The 22,061-nt window shown below is 35.6% G+C and overlaps 1 non-coding gene across 1 annotated transcript; it reads left to right on the top strand.

Annotated features, from left to right (window-relative positions):
* The first annotated feature begins 18,395 nt into the window (after positions 1 to 18,395).
* On the top strand, positions 18,396 to 18,476 carry LOC126955873 (small nucleolar RNA SNORD66). The gene has a single exon (XR_007726159.1). It is a non-coding gene; the product is annotated as a small nucleolar RNA SNORD66 (small nucleolar RNA).
* Positions 18,477 to 22,061: the final 3,585 nt, after the last annotated feature.

Raw genomic sequence — 22,061 nt, 5'->3', positions numbered from 1 at the left:
TCTTTTTTTTTTTTTTTTTTTTTTTTTTTTTTTTTGAGACGGAGTCTCGCTCTGCCGCCCAGGCTGGAGTGCAGTGGCCGGATCTCAGCTCACTGCAAGCTCCGCCTCCCGGGTTCACACCATTCTCCTGCCTCAGCCTCCCGAGTAGTTGGGACTACAGGCGCCCGCCACCGCGCCCGGCTAGTTTTTTGTATTTTTTAGTAGAGACGGGGTTTCACCGTGTTAGCCAGGATGGTCTCGATCTCCTGACCTCGTGATCCGCCCGTCTCGGCCTCCCAAAGTGCTGGGATTACAGGCTTGAGCCACCGCGCCCGGCCACAAAACACCTTTTCTATCATAGCCATGCAGTTATTTTCAAAATGAAAAAGTGACCTGGTTGCTGATATATATAAGAGGTAGTAAGGCACAAAGAAATGAAGAGATTGGTTAGGAACCCACCTGAAGGACCCAGTAACAAATATTAATTTGGTGTGATATTTCCAAATGGCTAATTTTCAGATCCATGTTATATTGATGCCAATATAATATGGATCTGAAATATTTGAACAGCATATTTTGCTTTCAAATCATTCTTATCTTTGTTACATAAAATTCATATATTCCCTGAAGTGTTAAAAACTCCAAGAGGGATTAAAAGCATAAAGAAGAAATCACACTATTAGCAAAGCCTTCTACAATGTGGCCTTGAGAAAGATCTTCCTGGGATTTAATTTCCCTACCTATAAAACAATTACCTCCAAAGTCATCTAAAATTCCATATTTCTAAAATTGTTTAATATAGCTAAACTTTAATGTTTATGTTAAATGGAGATAATGGAAGGAACATTAATTTTTGATAAGGAGCCAATTGTGTTTCATAGCATGTGATTTTTTCCAATTGTTTAGTTGATAAAGACACACACACACACACACAGAGAGAGAGAGAGAGAGTGTGTGTGTGTGTATGTGTGTTCTTGGACTTCTAAGTTTTCAGGTGATCTCATCCAGACCCATGCCTTTAAATATCATCTGCATGTGAATGTTCTCCAGTCCAGACCTCTTCCTGAACTTCAACTCATTTCATTTTGTAATTAACATCTCCTGTGATATCTAATAGACATCCAAAGTATAATCTGCATGTTCAAGACTTAACTCTTGCTTTCCTTCCCCAACACCACAAACATGTCATTTTGGATGATTTCCTCATTCCAATAAATGGAAAATCCATTCTTTGAATTAGTAAAAAATGGGGGAAATTATTCCTGACACCTTTTTTCTCTTATACACCACATCCAAACCATGAACAAATCCATTCAGCTCTGCCTTTGAAATATACAAAATCTGACACTTTTTTTTCTGTAGAGATGACAGTTTTGCTATGTCGCCCAGTGCAGTGGTTATTCACAGGCACAATCAGAACACACCACGGCCTCAAATCCTGGACTAAAGCAATCCTCCTGCCTCAGCCTCCCAAGTAGCTAGGACTATTGGTTCACACTGCCATGCCCAACTTGACCACTTCTTATTACTTCCATGGCTACTACCCTGGACCAAGGTAGCATCTCTTTTCCTGGACTATTGAAATAGCCTCCTATTGGTCTCCTTGCTCCTACCTTTGACTCCCTTGAAATCTAAGCCAAATGATCTTTTTGTCATGCAAGAAAAATTACATGATTCCTCTGCTCAGAACCCTCTGGTGGCTTCTGCTCTTAAGTATAATCAATTCTTGCCTATAAGGCTCTAATTTGCTTAGTTTGCCCTCCTGCTTCCTCTTTGAACTCATCACCTTCCATTATCCCCTTACTCACTGCTCCAGTCACATAACCCCATATTCTGATTACATTTTTCTTTGTGACATTTATCACCACATGACATATTATATATTTATTTTTGGTTTTTTGTTCTTGCACTCTTCCTCTCTCTCTCTCTCTCAACTAGAATGTAAGCACTTCAAAGTCAGAAATTTTGTTTGGTTTTTGTATTCCTATATTTTCACAGACAAGAATATTGTCCAGAAATAATACATTTTTTTAAAGTATTACATAATAAATACATAAATGACTTCTCTTTCTCATATTTTGTTGGGCCCATAAATCTTTCATGAAAAATAAATACACTAGAAGATTGTGCAGTAGCTAAGATTAAATTATTAATATCTTTGTTACATAAAGGGCTTCTACAAATCAATAAGAAGACACACAAATGACCAAAAAAGATATAAAAAAGTTCAACATCACTAAACATCAGGGAAACGCAAATCAAAATGACAATGATATCATTTCATCCATTATAACAGCTTTTATCAAAAAGATAAAAAAAAATGCTGGTGAGGATGCAGAGAAAAGGGAACTCTTATATGCTGTTGGTAGAAATATAAACTAGTACAGATGCTTGTACACAAAAAATAATATGGAGGTTCCTAAAAAATCTACAGATAGAAAGACCATATGATCCAGAAATCCCACTATTGGGCATTTATCCAAAGGGAAAGAAATCATTATATTGAAAAGATGTCTTTACCCCCATGCTTACTGCAGCACAATTCACAATAACCAAGATAAAATAATCAATCTAGATGTCAAACAACAGATGAATAGATAAAGAAAATATGGTATATACACACAATGGAATACTATTCAGCAATAAAAAAGAATGAAATACTGTCATTCAATGCAATGTGAATGGAAATGAAGATATTAAGTGAAATAAGACAGGAACAGAAAGTTAAACACCACATGTTCTCATTCATAGGTGGAAGCTTTAAAAAAAGTTGGTCTCAGAGTGAAAAAGTAGAACAAAGGATACTAGAGGTTGGGAAGGGTAGGGGGAAGAGAGGGCAAGGGTGATATTTGTTAAAGAATACAAAATCATAGCTATGTAGAAAGAATAAGGTCTAGTGTTTCATACCATTGTAGAATTACTATAAGTAACAAGAATACATAGCGTCAAGTAGCTAAAAGGAGGATATTTAATGTTCCCAACACAAATAAATGATAAATGTGATAAATCTTTGAGATGATAGATATGCTAATTGCACAGATCTGATTACTATACATTATCTGTATCAAAACATTACTATGTACCCCATGAATATATAAAATTATTACTTGTCAATTATAAAATTAAATTTTAAGAAAATAAATGTTTTTAAAAGAAAAAGAGCACAAAGACCACAATATTATCTAAGATACTATATTCCACACCACTATTCCTTATGTTTTATGCACATCTATGAACTCTCCAAGGGATTCACTCTCTGCCAAGAATATCCTTTCTCCCTTATTCATCTTGTAAATTCTAAACCATTCTTCTAAATCTCTTTTACATAATACCTACGCAGCAATCGTCTGCAGCTTATCCCAGTGATAATCATAAATAAATACACATAAACTTCCTAATAAAAATGTAAAATAAAACAAATAATTTGTATTAATTAAATTAAAACACTCATTTAAAATCTGTTGTTTATCATGGTGTATTATATCTGATAGTTTTACATGTTGTCTGCTAGTGGGATGGAAAATTGTAAAACACTTTTGGTAAACAATTTAATAATACATTTTAATGTACTTATCAGATTTTTGAAAAGAGAAAAATATTAGCAAGTCAAATAGGGAGATGGTATGCATTTACTATATTATGGTATGTATATAAAATATTCTATATTTGAAGTATTCATATGCATATAATATTGTAAACTGAAAAAAATTTCTCCCTGGACATAGATTCTATTTGGAGTTTGCAAACAATCCTGTTTCTACCTCTGACTCCATGATCTTGTGGGCCCACTCACTGGCACTCCTCCCCAAAACCTCACTCTTACTGCAATAGGCCCCATTAGCATGATAGCCTGCCAGAGGGACAGCATAGCTGTCTCCTTCTCTAAAAGTCAATTATATCATGGTTATTATGAATGTATGATAGTGGATATCCAACCTGATGAAAGATGGACATCTGTATTTACATCGTGGAATCTCAAGCCAGGGAAATAACTTCTCTTACAGGTAGCTTAGCATTTAAGGGAAACATGTCCCAAGAGATTACTACAGATAATGCTGAAGGTTTAATAGAAGCCAAAAATTTTAGATTCAGTGCACCAATCAGAATTCCTTTTTGGTGTTAAGACTTGACTTGATGAAAAAAGGACTAGTGAAAAGCAGTTTACAGCTATTAATACAGAAGATCCTACACTCACAAGATCATCAGAAAATTCTAATTAGATCTGATGCATCTTCTAGTTTCACATACTATATACCATATTTCTAAATCATATGGTAGGAGATGTAGGAAATCAAGCTGTTCTACAGTTCTGGTCTTTATTAAACCCTTCTGTTCTTTGCTTTGGAAAACACACTTTGAGTTATAGTTCTTTGGATGCCTAGGGGCCATAGGACACCACATCAATTACAGTGTATTATTATTAAACGCATTATTTCAGAACCACATCTGTAGACAGATTTGTTTACACTGTGAAGGCATGCCCAAACCTGTTCTGCCTGATTCCTTTATAGCCTGTGGAGTCCTTTTCTCTCTATGTGCATAAGATGAAAAAAATCAATCATACCCTTTCTCGAAAGGAAAGTATTAGCAGTTTTCTACTGAGGAACAAAATTATGGAGCAATATATTTTTTCAAGATGCAGAAAGATCAGTTGGAAGAGTAAATGTGAAATGATAGCCAAGAAATTTTTGAAAAATAGGAATATTTAAGGATTTTCTCTACCATAAATCAGAGCCACAGTAATGTACATGGAAACAGCATAATATTAGTACAGGAAATTGGTTCAGTACTAGAAAAGCAGAGCAACAGGACAAAATTGACAGCCTAAAAACAGAAATATATGTACTTTATGTGAGTGTGTGTATATTGTGTGAGGGGTGTGTGTGTGTGACACACACACATATATATATATGTTTGTTTAGGTTGATATTTCAAATCAGAGGGAAAAAGTAATCATCAATAAGTGGCAATCAACAATTAGATATACATTTAGAGAAAATAAAGTTACAGGCTCACATTACACTATAGATAAATAAGATTTCCAGAAAGATTAAAGAGATAAACATTTTTAAGCTATGAAAGTAACCTCTCTAATTTTCTTTTCATACTTTGACAGTTAAAAAGGTAATTTGTCAGCTGGGCACGGTGGCTCATGACTGTAATCCCAGCACTTTGGGAGGCCGAGGTGGGTGGATCACAAGGTCGGGAGATCGAGACCATCCTGGCTAACATGGTGAAACTCCATCTCTATTAAAAATACAAAAAAATTAGCCAGGCATGGTGGCGGGTGCCTGTAGTCCCAGCTAATCGGGAGGTGGAGGCAGGAGAATGGCGTGATCCCGGGAGGCGGAACTTTCAGCCCAGCAGAGATCAGGCCACTGCACTCCAGCCTGGGTAACAGAGCAAGACTCCATCTCAAAAAAAAAAAAAGGTAATGTATCTCATACCAATGAAGCAGAATAGAAAGTCCAAAAATTGACGCACACCTCTATGGCAATTCATTTTTGATAAATATTAATGCAATTCAAAGGAGAAGTAAGTCTTTTCAACAAATGGTGCTAGCACAAGTACCCAAATGCAAAAAAAAAAAAAAAAAAAAAAAAAAAAACTCTTTGAGCTGTACACTCACACCATATACAAAAATTCACTTGAAATGGAATACAGACCTAAGCGTAACCAAAATTATAAAAGTTCCAGAATAAGACATATGAGAAATCTTAGCAACCTTGAGTCAAAAATTTCTTACATACAAAAAGCACAATTACAAAAGATTCATAAATTACATTATATCAAAATTAAATGTTTGCTCTTTAAAAGATACTATTAAAACACTGTTAAGAAAATAAAAAATTAAGCCACAGGCTGGGAGAAATATTTGCAAAGCATATATTTGATGAAAGACTTGTAAAAATAAAATGTAAGAACCTCTTTCAACTAAATAATAAGAACACATGCAACTCAATTTTTAAATGGCGATAATTTTAAGTAGATAATGTGCCAACAAAAAAAAAAATATGTATGGCAAATTAGCCAAGAAAAAAATCTCAACATTATTAGTCATTAGGGAAATGCAAATAAAACCACAATGAGACACCCCTGCATATCCATTAGAGTGGATAAAATTCCAACTGATAAAACCAAAGTTTGGCAAGGACGTTGGAACACCTGCAACTAAAATAAACTGTTGTTGGGAATACAAAATGGTACAACCATTTGGGGAAAAGTTTTGCAGTATTTTATAAAGCAAAACATACATTACTATTTGACCCAAGAAATATGAAAATATATGTCCATGCAAAGACTTGAATTTAAATCATCATGGGGGCCTTATTTTTATCAACCACCATCTGAAAACAATTCAAATATCAATCTTCTATGGATAAACAAATTGTAGTATGTCCATATAATGGAATATTAATCAGCAATAAAAAGAACCATCTACTGAAATACTTAGTAATACAGGAATCTCAAAACACTAGGCTAAGTGAAATAAGTCAGACAAAAAGACTACACATTTTATATACATATATAAAAATATATAATTCATATATTATAACAAAGACTACACATTATATATAATAATACACTATATATTTATATATCAATATATATTTATATATACTATATATTAATATATAATATATAATTTATATATTATATTATATATCATTTAAAATTTTATATATAATATTCAAAATTATATATAATTATATACATAGTTTTTATATAGCTTTATATATTATATATAAACTCTATATAGTTTATATATATAAAAACAGAAATACAAGTACTTTATGTGAGTGTGTGTATATTGTGTGAGGGGTGTGTGTGTGTGATATATATATATGTTTGTTGAGGGTGATATTTCAAATCAGAGGGAAAAAGTAATCATCTATAAGTGGCAATCAACAATTAGATATACATTTAGAGAAAATAAAGTTACAGTCTCACATTACACTATAGATAAATAAGATACATGTTTATATCTTATATATGTTTATATAATACATATTATATATAATATATATGTTTATATATCCCTCTTTTATGTAAATATATATATTTACATGAAATATTTTCAGAGTTCAAACTATAGTATTAAAGAAAGACATCCCTGCTTATGGATTGGAAGTTGATATTGTTACATTGTCTATACCACTCACAATGATCTAGAGATTCAATGAAATCCCTACAATTTCCCTACAATGAAATCCCTACAAAAGTCCCAATGGCATTTTTTACAGGAATAGAAAGAATAGAAATAGAAAAAATAATCCTAAATGCATATGAAACCACAAAAGACCCCAAATAGCCAAAGTAATCTTGAGAAAGAAAAATAAAGTTGGAGGCATAACATTCCCTGATTTTAAAATGATTCACAAAGCTACAATAATCAAAACAGTATGTTACTATCTTAAAGACAGACATATAGACAAATAGAACAGAATAGAGAACCCAGAAATAAACCGAAGAATACACTGTGAACTGATCTTCCACAAGGTGACAAGAATACACAATAAGGAAAGAATAGTCTCAATAAACAGTATTGGGAAAACTGGATATACACATGCAAAACAATGAAAATGTGTTGTCTTACAACACACACAAAAATCAACTTAAAATGAATTAAACAAATAAATATAAGACCTGAGACTGTAAAACTTTTAGAAGAAAACATAGGGGAAAAGCTTTATGACATTGGCCTTGGCAATGATTTAATGGATATGACATCAAAAGCACACACAAAATCAAAAACAAGTTAGTGGGACTACATTAAACCAAAAAGTGTCTACACAACAATGAAAACAGTCAGTGAAGTGAAAAGGAAAACTATGTAATGGAAGAAAATATTCGCAAACCATATATCTGATAAGGCGGGGGTGATAATGTCTAAAATATATAGTACAGGAAATATATAGGGAAGTCCTATAATTTATAGCAAAACAAAATCAAACAACGTTATTAATATATCGGTAAAAAACATACAAATGGCCACAAGTATATGAAAAAATACTCAATATCACTAATCAACAGGAAAATGCAGATCTAAACCACAAGCAGATACCATTTTATGCCAATCAGGATGGCTATCATCAAAAAAACAAAAGACAAGTAATGTTGGTGAGGATATGCAGAAATTGGAACCCTTGCATACTCTTGGTGGGAATGTGAAATGCTTTAGCTGCTATGAAAAACAATGTGGAGGTTTCTCAAAAAAATTAAAGTAAAATTACTGTATGACCAGAATCCCACTTCTGAGTATTTCTACAAAAGAACAAAAATCAGAAACTTGAAGAGCTATTAGCACTCCTATGTTCATTGTAGTACTATTACATTTATATAATAGTCAAGATGTAGGAACAACTTCAATGTCCATTGGGAAATAAATGAATATCAAATGTGTGGAATATATATGCAATGGAATACTATTCAACCTTACAAAAGAAGAAAACTCTGTAACATACGACAACATGGATGAACCTTGGGGACATTATACTAAGTAAAATAAACCAGTCACACAAACACTGAATGATTCTACTTATATAAGGTATCTAAAATTATCAAATCCATAGAATCAAAGAGTGAAATGGTGGTTGCCAGGGGCTGAATAGAGAGGGAAATGGGAAGTTACTAATCAATGGCCATAACATTTCCATTAAACCAGATGAATAAGCTCTGCTGTACATCATTGTACCTATAGTGAAAATACTGCATTATACACTTAAAAAAATTAAGAGGGAAGATCTCATGCTTAGTGTTCATTCTTACCACAAGAAAATAAAAATTTTTAAAAAGAAGAATAAAACAAAATGTTATAGTGGTATAATAGTGTTAAAAAGTAGATTGGTGGTTGCCTGGAGCCAACAGCATGGGGAAGGAATTGAGTGCAAAACGGGATGAAGGATTTGGCAGGAGGGTGGAAATGCTTTATATCATGATTGTAGCAGCAATAACACACAATACATATATATCAAAATCCATCAAAACTAAAACGGATTAATTTTTTGAACATAAATCATGTCTCAATAAAGCAGATTTTAAAAATATATCAGAATGACAGCCATGAATAGTCATTATCTGCTGACATTTGTTTACATAAGAACTCCAAGAAATCAACAAGATATTAAAATAAATAAGTAAATTCAACATTGTTGTTGACGTTTCAACAAGATTATCTGATAAAAACATAAAACCTTGTTATACCATAATCAATTTGAAAGTGCAACATAACAAAGGAATACATGAGAAAAAGCTTTCAAAGACTCACAATAGCAAAGACATAGAATCAACCTAAATGCCCCTCAGTGGAAGACTGAAGAAAATGTGGTCCATATACACATGGTCCATATACACCATGGAACAGTATGTGCCACAAAAAAGAACAAGATCACATCCTTAGCAGTAACATGATAAAACATACTGTATTAGTTATCTATTGCTGCTTAACACATCATCCCCAAAATTTTACTGCTTAAAACACAAATATTTATTATCTCTCACTGTTTCTGAGAGTCAGGAATCTGGGAAGGCTTAGCTCCAGATTCTGGCTTAGGGTTTCTTGTAAGTTTGCTGTCAAGGTGTTGGCCAGGCTACAGTTTCTGAAGACTCAGCTGGGGCTGGATGATCTGCTTCCATGTTCATTCATGTGGCTGTTTGGCAAGAGACTTCAGTTTCTCATAATATGGATCTCTGAATAAAGCTCCTCATTACATAGCTTCCACCAGAGCAAGTAAAACATGCATGCATAAGATTGAGAAAGAGAGAACCCAAGATGGAATCCATAGTTGTTTCATAACCTACTCTCAGAAGTGACATGCCATCACTTCTGTTATGGTCTATTTGTTTAGAAGTGAATTACTAAGTATAGCCCACATTCAAGGAAGAAGAGATTACACAAGGTCATTAATACCAAAAGGTAGGGATCACAGGGAGCCCTCTTAAAGGCTGACTACCAAAGACACCCTTAAAAATTAAAAGAGGAGACACTAACAAGGAGAAAATATGTGTAACACATGTGATAAACAAAGTTTCCAGAATACATAAAGAATTCCAAGAAAGTTAAAAGAAAAAGGCAATAATCCAGATGAAAATAAGCAAATTAACAGAACAGCCCAAATATATGTCTGGTAAATGTCTATCTGGAAAGTTGCCTGATCTCACTTATAATCAGAAATAATGTGAAATAAAAATAAATCACACAAATTATTTCATACCCATTCTATTAGCAAAAACTAATATGCCTACCAATACTTGGCAAGGATGTGAAGACATAGTCTCATATGCTTCAAATAGAAACGTAAATCAGTGAAATCATTTTGGAGAACAATCTGGCAATTTCTAATAAAGTTGACAATGGAAATAGTCTATGGCTCAGCAGTTCTAATAATTGATACATATGTTGGAGAAACTCCTATACATGTGTCCCAGACATGAGTCTTTTCCAAACAAGTAAATAATGTTCCCTGCAGCCTTGTTTGTTTGTACAAATTCTGGAAACATTCTAAATATTCATCAATATGGGAATAAATTAATAAACAATTCATAAAAATGAATACCATATATCCAATACAACAAATAAACTAAATGTTGAGGCCAGCTCAGTAGTGGAGACCCTAACCCAGTGGCGCTAGAGGAATTAAAGACACACACATAGAAATATAGAGTGTGGAATGGGAAATCAGGGTTCTGACAGCCTTCAGAACTGACAGCCACAGAGTTTACCCACATGTTTATTGACAGCAAGCCAGTGATCAGTATTGTTTGTATAGATTACAGATAAACTAAAATGGGAAACAAAGGGATGGGCTGAAACAAAGGGATGGGCTCTGAGTAGTTACCTGCAGCAGGAACATGTCCTGAAGGCACAGATCACTCATGCTATTGTTTGTGGCTTAGGAACACCTTAAGTGGTTTTCTGCCCTCAGTGGGCCAGTTATTCCTTGCCCTCATTCCAGTAACCCACAACCTTCAGCATGGGTGTCATGGTCATCACGAACATGTCACAGTGCTGCAGAGATTTTGCCTATGGCCAGATTTGGGGGCCTGTTCTCAACATGTTCCCCCTTTTTGTTTTTGCAAGATGATTAAAGCAAAGGCAGCTTTATCACGGTGAGCTACTTATCACAGGAGTCACGATCTGCATCTGCAGACTACACAAAGACAAACAACACAGATTAAAAGCACAATCATCATTGAAATCACAGAGCCTCCAAGTGTTTTCATCCATTTTAATGGGTGAACAGCTGCTAATCTGTCTGCAACTCCTTCAAGCACTCCAGTTCCTGGCATTAAGGTCAGTTGTAACTGGGAGGCTTTATATGTTTGTTCTTTTAATTGTGCAATATCCAAAGGCAAGTTTGCAGAGTGTCCTTCTAGAAGCTTTTTTATTCTTTCCCAAATTTTGATCTTATTAAGAGCCATTAATAGTTTCCACAAATCCTTATGTTCAGATCCTACAATGGCCCATATCATTTGAGGTTGAGGTGCCACTATACTGCCAAGTTTCCAGATAATAGGAACTCTTGCCATACTTCTTATCATTTCTACCATCTGACCGTTTTGTTTAGACCAGCTGAACATAGTGTGGCCATGGCACGCAGAATGAGAGGTGCAATTTAAGCTAAACATCCCCTTAGGGGACCAATCAATAATGATTCCATAGGAATCGTTGCACAGCACCTCTGCCTGTTCTGCAATGCAATCTTCCCAAACAAGTACATTCATTATTTCTGGCCAGGTATACTTCTGTTTACAAATAGGTTTTTGAGGGCTGTATGCCTCAATTATAGGAGATTTAGTATGGTAAATACTGAGATCAGAAAGCATGTATAACTGTGTCATAGAGTGACTGCATCCAAGCATTATTGCCAGCCAAGATTGATAAATATGCCCAATAAGTATAATTGTTCTGTGTGTCAGTCCTCATTGAAGGAATACTCATGGCAATGGTGATCGCCGCTATCATAGCTATCATTAAATTACTCATTGTGACTGGTTGTCCCGCTTTCCTCAGATTTTCTTCTGCCATCTGTGACAGCTTCTTGATCTGTCCCCAGGTAGGTGGCTGTGTTCAACAGATGTTGTTTGTGACAGCTGGGATCCTCCTCAGGATCAGTCTCGACATGGCTGCAACCAGGGGGTCCTGGGGATCCTCCTGGAATCTCTTCCTTGGCATCTGGCTCATAAGGTTTCAGATGTCTTGGTATCCAAATCAGCTGCTGGTTCTGGCCTGGAGAAACACAAGCATAACCTCTACCCCAGGTTATTATTTTACCTACTTCCCAACTTTCTGTTATCAGATCTCTCTACCTAACCAGTTGTTGTGCTTCTGTCTTTGCAGCTGGTTTCTGCAGAGGTTGTTCAGCTGCTGATAGCATCTGGCCTTTAGGCAGGCTCAAAAAATTTAAAGTCGATAATGCTAGATTCAGTTGCATATGTGGTGTCCCATAGTCCCTGTTTCCTCCTTTTTGCTTCTGCAACTGCTGTTTCAGGGAGAGATTCATTCTTTCCACTATGGCTTGTCCTTGAGAATTACACGGGATACCAGTAATGTGTTTAATATTCCATATAGAGAAAAATGTAGCTAGAGTTTGGCTAGTATAGCCTGGGGCATGGTCTGTTTTAGTAGAAGCTGGAATGCCCATCCTGCAAAACACTGCAAAAGGTGACATTTAACATGGACAGAAGAGTCTCCTGATTGGCGTGTAGCACAAAGTGGGAAAATGTATCTACACATACATGTACATAAGCTAGTCTCCCAAACGAGGGAACATTTGTGACATCCATTTGCCAAAGAGAATTAGGTTCCAATCCTCGAGGATTAACTCCTCCTGTAAAAGATGAGGAATGCACCATTTGGCAAGTTAGGCATCTCTGGATAATAGCTTTAGCTTCTTTCCAGGTAATGCTGTATCTGCATTTGAGACCAGAGGCATTAACATGGGTTAAATTGTGAAAGTGTCTGGCATTAGATATTGCATTAGCAACTAGGCGATCAGCCATTTGATTCCCTGTAGTCAAAGGTCCTGGGAGAAGTGTATGAGCCCTAATATGAGTAATGTAAAAAGAGTGTACTCTACTCCTAACTGTTGTTTGCAATTGGGTAAATAAAGTCATCAGTTATTCATCTGTATGAAATCATAACTGAGCATTTTCAACTAACTGTGTAGAAGGAACCACATATGAAGAATCAGAAATCACATTAACAGGCATATCAAAAGCAGTCAATACCTCAATTACAGCTACAAGCTCCGCTTTTTGAGTTGAAGTATAGGGCGTCTGAAAAACTTTACATTTCGAGCCAGAATAAGAAGCTTTACCATTACTAAATCCATCTGTGAAAACATTTTCAGCACCTTTAATTGGTTTAAATTTAGTTATTTTAGGGAGAATCCAATTGATTTCAAAAATTGAAACAACTTTGTTTTAGGAAAATGGTTATTGAGAATACCCCCAAAGTTAGCTAAATGGGTTGGCCAAGTAAGACTATTTATAAAAGCTTGCTGTATCTGTGCCTTCATGAGAGGGACAATAATTTTTCCAGGCTCTTATCCATGTAACTTAACAATCTGAGTTCTCCCATTTCCTATCATAGTAGTGATTTGATGCAAATAAGGAGTTAAGAGTCCGTGAATTTATATGTGGAAGAAAAAGCCATGCTACTAAGTCCTGCTCTTGGACAATAACACCAGTAGGTGAAGGCTGAGTTGAAAAAAATTAGCAAATCTAAAGTCTTTTCTCAATCTATTCTATTTATTTGAGTCTTATGCACTTGTTTCTCCATTAGCTGTAACTCTGCCTCAGCCTCCTTTGTTCATTGCTGAGGGCTAGTGAGACTAGGATCTCCTCTGAGGATAGAAAATAGATTACTCATGGCATAGGTAGGAATGCCTAGAGCAGGTCGTATCCAATTGATCTTCCCTAGTAATTTGTAAAAGTCATTTAATGTTTTAAATTGATCCCTATGTATGGTTACTTTCTGTGGCACTATTGTAGTGTCATTTACTACTTGTAGTGTCCCCAAGTAGGAGTAAGGAGTAGTAGTCTGAATTTTGTCAGGAGCTATAATAAAACCAATGTGAGAAACCAAGTTTTCCAAGCGATCATAACATTGGAGTATTATTTCTTGAGTGGGGGCAGCACAAAGTATATCGTCCATACAATGAATAATGTAACACTGTGGAAATTTTTTATGAGTAGGTTCAATTGCTTGCCCTACATAAGTTTAGCAAATTGTTGGACCGTTTAACATGCCTTGTGGCAACACTATCCAATGAAAACACTTAGCAGGCTGCAGGTTGTTTACTGTAGGAATTGTAAATGCAAACCATTCACAGTCTTGCTCAGCTAAAGGGACAGTAAAGAAACAGTCTTTTAAATCTTTGATTATTAAAGACTAATTTTTGGAAACATAGCAGGAGAAGGCAGTCCTGGCTGTAATGCCCCCATAGTTTGTATAACTGAATTAATGGACCTTAAGTCAGTTAACATTCTCCATTTACCTGATTTTTTCTTAATAACAAAGACTGGAAAGTTCCAGGGGGGAAATGTTGGAGCTATGTGTCCTTTTACTAATTGTTCACTCACTAAGTCCTCTAAAGCCTCCAGTATCTCTTTTACTCAGTGGCCATTGTTCTATCCAAATTGGCTTATCCTTTAACCATTTTAAAGATATAGGTTCTGGAGGCTTAACAATGGCTGCCATCAAAAATGATATCCTAAACCTTGGCAGAAACTTTGTCTTTCCACTTGAAGTGGTTCCTTCAAACTTTGCAAATTGTTTCCTAGTCCCATACCAGGGACATACCCCATTTCATGAATCATATGTAGACTTCGAGGGCGGTATAATTACTCTGGAATTAGAACTTGTGCTCCCCATTGTTGTAATAAATCTCTTCCTCATAAATTTAAAGGTACAGAGTTATAATTGGTTGAATAGTCCCAGGTTGTCCATCAGGCCCTTCACAATGCAAAATATACTACTTTGATATACTTCAGGGGCTTTACCAACTCCAACTATGTTAAACTGAGCAGGTTGAATTGGCCATGCAGATGGCCAGTGCTGTAGAGAAATGACTGAAATGTCTGTATCTACCAAACCTTTAAATTTCTTTCCCTGAATAGTTATTACACAGGTAGGATGTTTATCAGTAATTTGATTTACCCAATAAGCTACTTTGCCTTGTTTATTTGTGCTTCCAAATCCTCCTGTTCATTTAATTTCACTTTTCTCCATTTCCACATACAGCACAATCAGAAGCTATGCTATACACTCTCCTGGCTCTGATTTCCAGGGAACAGAAGTAGACATAACAATTTGAATTTCCCCATTGTAATCTGAATCAATGACTCCTGTATGTACTTGCACTCCTTTTAAATTTAAACTAGATCTACCTAGAAGTAATCCTACCGTCCCTGCTGGCATCATCTGACTACAGACAGCAACGTTCTTTAACAGTTCCATTACAAAAGGAAAACCTGGTCCATATTGATTAATAGCTTGTTTAAATTCTTGGAGTAGTTTAAAGGGAAAAGGCTCAAATGTAGCTATAATATTTCCCTGTTGATCTGGGGGCGGGGGGGATGTATTCTAACAGGGAACTGCCAAGCCTCTATATCATCCTCTCTTCTAGCTTGCTGGATCCCTGCCTGAATAGAACTGAGAGCGGTCGCTCGAGCCACTGCCCAAACAGTCACTGGGACAACTACTTTTTGCCTAGTGTCCTCCAGAAAAGAAAGATCTGGAGGGTCAGGCCACTCTTTTTCTTCAAAATAATGAGGGGGTGCAGAAGGGTAGGGACAAACCTCTCCCTCCTTTGCCACTTTAGCTTTAGCTGGCAAACAAATCTGCTCTGCTCTGTCAACTCTTATGTTACTTCGCTATACTCTCCTTCCTCCTCATCATTAGTGTGAAAAGGTTCCAAGGTGGAACAAACCAGAGCCCACACTTGTCCCACTGTTACCCTGATGCTTCCGAGCTCCCCTTCTTACTCAACACAGAGATTGCTTTAGAGTACTCGGGTGTCCTCCAGCATAGTTTCACATTCTCCAACTGTCACTCCAGCAACCCTTTAACCCAGGTTCGAGCCCCACATATGGGCATCACTTGCCGAGGCCAGCTCAGTCATGGAGACCCTAACTCAGCAGTGCTAGAGGAATTAAAGACACACACATAGAAATACAGACTGTGGAATGGGAAATCAGGGGGTTGACAACCTTCAGAGCTGAGAGCCACAAACAAGAGTTTTCCCCACAGGTTTATTGACAGCAAGCCAGTGATAGTATTATTTGTATAGATTACAGATAAACTAAAATGGGAAACAAAGGGATGGGTTGAAACAAAGGGATGGGCTCTGGCTAGTTCTCTGCAGCAGGAACATGTCCTTAAGGCACAGATCACTCATGCTATTGTTTGTGGCTTAGGAACATCTTAATCAGTTTTCTGCCCTGGGTGGACCAGGTGTTCCTTGCCCTCATTCCAGTAAACCCACAACCTTCAGCGTGGGCATTATGGCCATCACGAACATGTCATAGTGCTGCAGAAATTTTGTTTATGGCCAGTTTTGGGGCCAGTTTATGGCCAGATTTGGGGGCCTGTTCCCAACATTAAAACTATGAATATCATCATATATAGATCACAAAGCAATATTGAATAAAAAAACAGATTGTGGAATAATATGTGAACCAAATGCATATATGTACAAATATTTCTAATATGCACAAAGCACAATTATACTGTTTATAAATACATTAAAATAGTTAAAGTATCAAAACATGAATCATAAAGATACATCCTGAATTCATGATAGTGACGGACTCTGGGGAAGAAAATAAAAGGTCATTATTTTAATAATAAAATTGGAAGAAAAAATGAAAACAATTTATCTTTGTTGGTTCCAGATGATACTATTTTGTTCTTTGTAACTTTCTGTATCTATTATATTTTTCACAAAATATGCCACTTGAGTACCTGGTCACCATACCCTGACAATCTAAATATGAGTAAGACACACTCCTTATTCAAAAGAAACTTACAGTCTCATATCAGTGAGTTCCTGATCTATAAACACCTTAAAATTCAGTGAGTTAAAATAGCACTCATTTATTCTTCTGGATTTGAGCTAAGGAAAAACAGTAACACATGAGGCCTTTTGAAGCCTACATTTATAACTGGCATGAAGTCACTTCACCGAATTTTGTTGGACAAAGCAAGGCACAATGACCATGCCCAGCTTCAAGGAGTGGGAAAGATGGACCTGCACCCTAGTTTCTGTACCACTTCTTCCACTGTACTTCCATTGTGTCCTCCCCGTCTGTCTCCCTTTTTGGTTTTAAGCTTTCTATTAGCATATCATTTCTTTCTAAAGTAGAATTGCAGTACATTTTAGCATGAAGATTTTGGTTTCTAAAAATTATAAGGAGATTCCTCAGAGGGCAGTTAATACCGAAAGTAGCTCAAAAAGAGTCACTGTTTTCAAAGTCAGATATTTCTGAATGAAAATGCATAAAAGCAGCCTTATTTCCTTTCTTCAGTTTTAAATGAAACAAAATTAAATTTATTTTAAATTTCATAATGTTTCCAATTAAAGTATCATGTTAACTTAGAATAAAAGCAGTGACGATCCTGTAAATGTCACTTCACTAATTCTTGTTCTTGCTATAAAAAGTTTAAAGTAAACAAACAAGGGAAATGGCTATAATAAAGGAAAGAAACAACAAAACCTTAGGTTTGTATGGCTTCTTAGATGGACAGTTATTGGTTTTTTGCCACTTTATAGATGATGTACAAAGAGATTAAAAACAAAATATCTTCAGAATTAAGATATTAAGGTAGAAAAATATCCTAAAGTATTAAGGAACAGAGAGATTAAGAGACATGCCTATTTAAGTGGAAACACCAGGCTTTGGCTTGAGTGTTTTGACTTATCTCCCAGAATTCTTTGCACAATACCAAGCTGTAACAATAGATGAATTTGCATTTTTCTTCCTGAGTTGAAGAAAACAGTAGTAAAGGATTGCCATCTATCTGAACAAGCATGACTGAAAAGACCAATGAATTTGGTAATTTTCCAAAACTCTTAGCTTAAGAAAGATTATTTTAATCAATACATAATTTTTTGACATTTATTTTTACCAAAAATTTTCATCTCACCCATATCAGTCTCTAATTTTTATTTAATCACCTTATTTCCATAAATATTTGTGTTCTCATCAGCTGTTGCTTTTCTCATGAGCCATACTGTTCTGTTATCTGAGAACATCCTAAGGGGTCTATTTCAGTATGTTTGGCCATACTATGATTTCCAATAACTCACCAAAAAAAGAAAAAGAGCTCACCAATTTTAGTCATCTAGTGAAGCAGATAATTTCGAAGATGTCTTTTCTAAGTTCTTCTTAGAAAGAAGTTGAGCCTTCCAATCCTATGATGATTACTTTTATGTGTCAGTTTGACTGGGCCACAGAGTTCCCAGATAATTGATTAAACATTATTTCTGGGTGTGTCTGTGAAGCTGTTTCTGAATGAAATTAACATCTGAATCAGTAAACGGAGTAAAGTAGATTGCTGTCCCCAGTGTGGGTGTGCCTTATCCAATCTGTTGAAGGCCTAAATAAAGTAAAAGGCTAAAAAAGCAAGAATTCTCTCCCTCTGTCTGACTGTCTCTGAGACATTGGTCTTCAGAATTAGATTCAGCCTGGAACTTACACTGACTCTCCTGTTCTCAGGCCTTTGGACGCAAATTGAAACTATATCATTAGTTCTCCTGAATCTAGATCTCTCCATAGCCATTTGATCCAATTGCTTAATTTATATACGTGAATATTGTATGCGTGTGTGTGTGTGTGTGTGTGTGTGTGTGTGTCCTATTGGCGCTGTTTCTCCTAAGAACCCTAATACAAGTCCCAAAATGGAATCCTGCACAATTCCACAACTGACTAGTCAAGTAACCAATCAGCCAATATCCTGGGCTATCATTTTACTTGCATAAAACTTTTGAGTATTTCAATGACTGTCAAAAAGCTAATAATTTGGTAGTTAGTAGTAATATAGGATGATAGAATATTAGGACTAGAAAAACCTAGAACCTCTTAAAACCTCTTACAGGTTATCTAAATTGAACCCCTTCATTGTAAACATAAGGAAAAAAATTATAAAAATTAAGTGACTTACCCTGGCCAAAGTCAATTAAAGACAAAACTGTAAACCAGATGTGTCTTCAGATTGTCTTTATCCAGTCTTCTTTCCACTCCACTAAATTGTTTTTATAGATGTAACTACAGTTTGCCCTGAAGTCTCTGCACTTTCTCTCATGGTCTCTCATTATGAACATAAGACACTAGAAGATGGCTAGTTGAATGCAGGCATGGGTGTAATCTACTCCCCTGTAGAATGGAATACAGTTTAACCATATATCCTCCCAAGTAGCAGTCAGCCAGTGTCACATAGGTACTAACCACTGATATTTAATGATCACATTCATAAGACCAACTTCCTAGAACAAAATTATGGTGACTATAGGTAAAGAACAGAATATATTGTACTGCCTCTTCATTTATCTAGCCTCAAAACATTTTTCCAAATATGTAAGGGGCAAAGTCCTTGTTGGGGTAATTTTACAGTAAGTCACAAAATGAAGTACTAAGAAAATTAATTCATTCTACAATTCAAAGTCGGAAGCAAGTGCTTGGGATGGATGATTGAGAGCCATTTACACAGGCAAACTCCCTGAAAGACAAAACATGCAGAAACTGAGGAATATCAAGGAACTATTCACATACTGAACACCAAAAGAGACTTCATGCTATTCAGAGAGGGGATCTAGATCTGAGAATACAGCACAGATTACCAACTGGATACTATTTGATACTCTAGATTCAAATACTATTAGGTTGGTGCAAAAGTACTTGTGGGTTTTGCAAGTTCATTTACCCAGAATTTCCAGGACTTAACCTACTTAAATTATCAGATACCCAGAGTTTAGATACTAACTTCAAAAGATATCAACAATTTAAAAAATATGACCCTTCTCCAGCATCTTCCAGATGCATTCTCTTAATTTAGATTCCATTAAATGAATGAGTACACACACACACACACATATATATAATAACAGTTCATCATAAAGTCACTGGGATAATATCATCAGCACACACTCCAAATTATACTTCAACTATTACTATAGGTTTTCATTTAAAAATTATTTGTAGCAATTTCCTTTGTTTGCATGCTTCTGATATCTGGTCTCTGAGTCAAAAGATAAAAGAATCCCACTACTTCTACATTAAATTTGGAAAGCAGTATTAGTTTCCTGTAAATGTGTGTTATCATATTGTTGTATTACAAAGCATTGGCAATAACCAATGATCAAAAAGAAATGGGACTTTTTTGCTGGAGAAGTAAAATTAAGCCCTGAATCTTACCACCTCCACATATACACACATACATCTGTCCTCCACACACACATCTACACATATCCTAAAACTCTCTAAGGCTAACCCTCACTCCAATTTCCTCTTGCAAATGCCAAGATGGAGGCAGAGTTCAGTTTGATTTCTGTGGTGTTTGTTTTTAACAACTAAACCCAAACCTACCTTAATTATGGCCATCATAAATGAATTAAATTAGAAGAATTTGCTGAGAAAACCAATTTTCTGACAGTCATAAATGTGAGTATTACTAAGCCCACAGAAAAGCCTTCACATTGGTATAATCTACTTGCATCATCTAGAAGGGAACACAGAATAAAGAACTCATTAAAAAAATAGTTGATCCAGTGTAGTTTACAACATATCCTGAGTAGATGAGTGTGGCGAGGGGGCATACTGGACACTGGAACCAAGTACATCCAGAAGTGAAAAATGGCCAGATTGTACCTAAGTACAATCCACAGATGAACGATAGATAGTTATACTGATAATAATGTAGCAACTACTTATTTCTCTAGTTTAATAATATTGGTACATAAAACTCACCAGCAAAGGAGAACATACACATTGAATGCAGCTACAAGTGACCATTTCATAAAAATGCTTTCAATGTTTAAAAAAAAAAAAAAAAAAAAAAAAAAAAAAAACCCTATCTTCACTGACCTACTCTCATTCTGTTCAAGATACTTCCCCACAGCTTCAGATTCTCACTCACCAAATGCCCTTCGCATCACATGTGTTCATCCTACTTAAACTGGGTGAGTAAGGCTGTATTTTATGTGTATTAGGTAATTCTTTCCTATGATACTTGCCAAAAAACATGTTTTCTTTTGTCTTATGGTAAGTTTCTTCAGGTTAGATTCTAGTTGGGAGATATCACTCAAACTGCTATATTTATTTATTTTGACACTCAAAAATAATTTTACTTGCTACAGAGTGGAAATATAATTTAAACATCTGCTGCTGAAACACCCGTCTTTGATACAAGGCATATTCATTGGCACAGTAATAAGCACTCCCAAAAATAAATACATAACGCACACTCTAAACACATTTGTACCACACATTGAAAAATAAAAGGAACAGATTTCCTTTTGGATCATGGATAAATGTATCATTTCTCTGGAAAACAAGGCTCAGCCAATTTGTCAAAATTATTGAGTTCAAAGTAGGAAGGTTTTTTTTTTGTTTTTTTTTTTTAGCCTACTGGATTTTTGATATTTGAATTTAATAAAGAGGCTTTAAATAGCCTTTTTGTGCATGTTGTCACTCTGAAAATAAGAACTATAAGCTCCTGCTTTTAAATTGTTCCCCAAATGTTCCCAGAAAGCCAGAGAGATTTAAGCCAAAGAGCTCACCCCATGCCTTCTATCTCATTCATGAATTTCTAGAGCTCCAACTAAAATTGAAAGTAATTTACATCTGCAATATTCAGACTGAATTAAATTTCATGTTCAATCTACACCCCCCAGAAATGTTGAAGTTATGAAGGCATTATGAACTTATAATACCAGGCAAATTCCAGGCAGCCCTGTGACTTCATTCCAGGTGGAATTCTTAAGTTAATGAAGCTAAGAGTACTTGCTCTCTGCCATATTGCAAATAACTATATTTAAGCCCTGGAGTCTACTACGGCTTCATCTGTAGCTCTGCTACTT

This window comes from Macaca thibetana, chromosome 5 (genome assembly GCF_024542745.1).
Source record: "Macaca thibetana thibetana isolate TM-01 chromosome 5, ASM2454274v1, whole genome shotgun sequence".
Classification (NCBI taxonomy): domain Eukaryota; kingdom Metazoa; phylum Chordata; class Mammalia; order Primates; family Cercopithecidae; genus Macaca; species Macaca thibetana.
This window is presented reverse-complemented; position numbering and strand designations above follow the sequence as displayed.